Genomic DNA, 3,774 nt, shown 5'->3' on the forward strand with positions numbered 1-3,774 from the left:
AGCCACTCACTTCTCCCTGGCCCAAAACTTGGCCACAGCTATTTCACATATCTATGAAACCAGTTAAAGGTTATAGATATGTTAAATGACCATTCCAGAGGTTAGCTGCAAAACTGTTGCTATGCAAAACAGCTCTCAATGGCCCTGCTCCATTTGTCCCTTCCCCCAACTGACACCTGGGTGGGGTGAGGACATCTTAATAATATTTCCTCCAATATTCCTATACACTTAGAGTTCTGGACACCATTTCAAATCTTTTCTGGGCCCCCCCTTGGCTGTACCCTGTATCAATATTAGTATACCATCCTTGGGAGGGGCCCCTGTTTTCTGTAGTAGTTTTTTGGCATCCCTCGGTGGGCCAAGTATTGCACCCCCCCTCCCGGACCTCTTGTTCGGTAACAAGTCTGCAAACATCCACCCTCCCTCATGCCTGTCTCCTCTTCCCCACTCAGTCCTCCCCAGGCCCCACCCAGCCCACCCTAGAAGCCCATCTAAGTAAAACCCTGTCACAGCTGTGCCTCTGCCCTGTGCCTTAGCCACATGGACTATCACAACCAGCCAACTCTTTACTTGACTCCCTAGAAACTGGGGCCAGCTCAGGGTCCAGCATCACCACCTGGCCTGGGCGCCTTTAGCAGGCCGCATCTTCATGATAATGGGCCCTCTTCCTGCCGGTTTGATTTTATTATTATGCCAACAACACACTCGCTTAATTCTCTGCTGTCTTTCTTCTGCACTGTTGATTTACACTGTTAGTGTTTTAATTACACAATTCAGCACTCCTTAAAACATGAAAAACTGCTCAACTTTTCAAGCAATTAAAAGGCAGCGAAGTATATCAGCAGATCAGAGCTGAGATGAGTAAATCACACAATTAAAAAACTCATTCGGTGAAAATGGAGCAACCCACCTAAAATGAGCGAGGTTTCCTGGGCCCTTCTGACAAGAACTCCTGAGACTGGTGTCTCCTCCTCAGGGGTGAAGGCTCAGATGCTGGCCGGTTACCTTCCTCTCCTCCCTCGTGAATGAGCAGCTAGGATGACCTCGCCCACCCAAGGGTCCAGGACGGGCCACCTGGCCACTAAGCAGCTCATAAACCTGCTGTGTCAATCCCCATCCGGGCTCAGTTTCCCATCTGCAATCGGGCTGTGTCTATGAGTTGCTATTTTGTTTTCGTTTTTATGTTGGGAAGATACCCATAACATCAAATTTACCCTCTTAACCCTTTTAAGTGTACAGTTCCGTGTATTAAGGACCCTCACCTTCCACCCCCACCCGTCCACAGCATTCTTCTCGCCAAAATGGAACTCTGGCCCCCTCGGACACTAGCTCTGCTTCCTGCACCCCTGGTTTCAAACTGGCCTTTGAGGGGACTCGGGGGTGCACCACAGCCCCTACAGGCGGCCTGAGAAGGGAGAAGGTCAAGGGAAGCATGAGCAAGCAGGGTTCTTTAATGTAAGTCAGAAAGCAGCTCTATTTTGATCGACTGAAGCCCCAGGGCTTCTGGGTTAGGTTTCCTTTGAGTGAAAGAGGGCAGATTATTTTTTGAAGTCTAAAAACAGTTGCATGGGATGATCTTAAAGGTGTTCTGGATTGGGAGGAACCAGGCTAAGGGGCGTGAGTTTCTCTTGAGGAAAGCTCTGCCCACCGGCAAAGAGGTTGGGACCTGCCTCCCTGTGTCCAGAGCAGGACAGAATGAGTCTCCCAGAAAGGGCTAGGCGCACCCCAGAACCCAGCTCCCCTACCCCAGGTCTTTGTCTGTTCCTTCCCCCCTGCACACTTGGCATCCTGACTCCAGGCTCGTGGGACCCATAGAACCAGTGACCCCAGACCCCACCCCCCGCCCCCCACCCCGCCCCGCCCCGCACTCTGAAAGTGCGGAGAGTGGGGACAGGAGGTGTGCAGCCTACTCATCCATCCCAGTGGAAAACCTGGAGGTGCCACCCACCCCTGCTCACTGGCCAGGCCATCTATCTGGGTGAAGGACATTGACCAGGGTGAGGAGGGCAAGGGAGGCAGTGGGTATGGGGCTGGCATCGAAGGAGATGGGGAGGCTGCCTCCATCAACAGCATCCGGTTCAGGACAGAACCTCCCTGGGTGGACATACTCCCCCATCCTGCACCCGAGGCCGACAGGGTTGTAAACGCCCAGTGGCAGCGCCCATAGCTCAGCCAGGTTGGCCTCTGCAGAAAGAGACGAGGTCAGAAAGCTGAGCTCCGACTGTACAAGCAGGGTCAGGCTTCCTACAGAAGACCAGCCTCGCCCCACAGGTGTGCCTGGATCTGTTCCCTCCCCCCCAGGTTGTCCCAATTAAGAGGAAGATAGATGGAAAATCCTGACTTATCCTCCAAAGGAACAGAAGGCCTCACTGCCATTTTCTTTTCAACCTGGGTCACCTAAGGGACCAGCCAATCAGGTTCTGAAAACTCACTTCCAGACTTGGTGACCTGCCTTGCTGGTGGTGTCTCTCCTCTCTGGGTCTTTTCCAGGAGAAAAGGTTCCCCCAGCCGTTGAGCCAGGCATCCCTGTGGACAGGGAAGTGGGCCTGGGACACAACCGTGGGCACACAGGTGGGGACAGGTATGCACACAGGTCTAGCTTTTGTGATCACTTCCAGCCCCTCTTGCTCTAACCACGTCCAAGTGCCCAGTCGTGTCTCTCTGGAGTCACCTTCTTCCCGGCCACTGCCCAGTCCCATTCTGGAGGCCGTCTCTCCTCACTGACACTCAAGTGCCCGCCTCACCCCTTTCCAGAATGTCCCCAACCAGGGCCTGCACTCTCCTCAAGGTTACTCCCCTGGGCAACTTTGGTTCCCGTTTCTACTGGTTGCACTTTGTAATTCCAGAACCGCCATTAATCATTCTTAAGCACATTGAATGCAATATTTTCCCTAAGAACTGAAATTTTTTCACAACTCTGCACCCTCCTGCCATCTCCAATTACCCACACTCATCAGTCATTAACAGAATGCATTAGCATATCTGTGACTTCCATATACCTTGATTAATCTGGCTTGAAGTTTTCTCCCAATCTCCCTAATTGGTGGAGGAGTGACCTGGATGCAAGTGGGGTGGGGGTGGGGAGGGCACGCACCCCTCCCAGCCTCAGAGGCAAAACCTTAGCGCAGAAATAGAGTGCTGATGGTATTGAGTCCAACTCTTCCTTTTTTGCAGATGAGGAAACTGAGGCTGGAAGAGATGAAGTAACACCCCACATCCTCCTCTTCCTCCACTGAGTTTCCTACAAACGTGTTGCCAGAAATGCTCTGCAAAAGTAAAAGTGAGGACGGGGTGGCAGGGGGTACGTAGAACCCAGGGTATCAGTGATGAAGTAAATTTTGGGAAGCCTAGATACATGTGTCACTCACCCGGATATTCACAATGGACAGTAGCACATTGAAGGCTTCTGAGAAGTCTCACATTAAAGAAACCTTTTAACCCTGCTTAATTCTGAACTCTTTTAAGCATTGCCTCTACTTTTCTCTAGACAACTTGTATCAGCTATTTTGTTGCTGTGTTATAAAGAGTATCCCAAAATGAGGTGGCTTGAAACAACAAACACATTGTCTCACATATTAGTAGTTAGCGGCAGGAATCAGTGGATTGTTGTATCTGTGATACAGGGTGCAGCCAAGGGGGGTGGCCAGAAAAGATTTGGAATGGTGTCCAGAACTCAAAGTGTACAGGAATATTGGAGGAAATATTAAGATGTCCTCACCGCCCCCCCCCCCCCCCCCCGGGGCCGGGGGGGGGCGGGGGGCGGGGGGGGGGCCG

Source organism: Sturnira hondurensis, unplaced genomic scaffold (assembly GCF_014824575.4).
Source record: "Sturnira hondurensis isolate 20B ecotype Veracruz unplaced genomic scaffold, ASM1482457v3 Scaffold0018728, whole genome shotgun sequence".
Classification (NCBI taxonomy): domain Eukaryota; kingdom Metazoa; phylum Chordata; class Mammalia; order Chiroptera; family Phyllostomidae; genus Sturnira; species Sturnira hondurensis.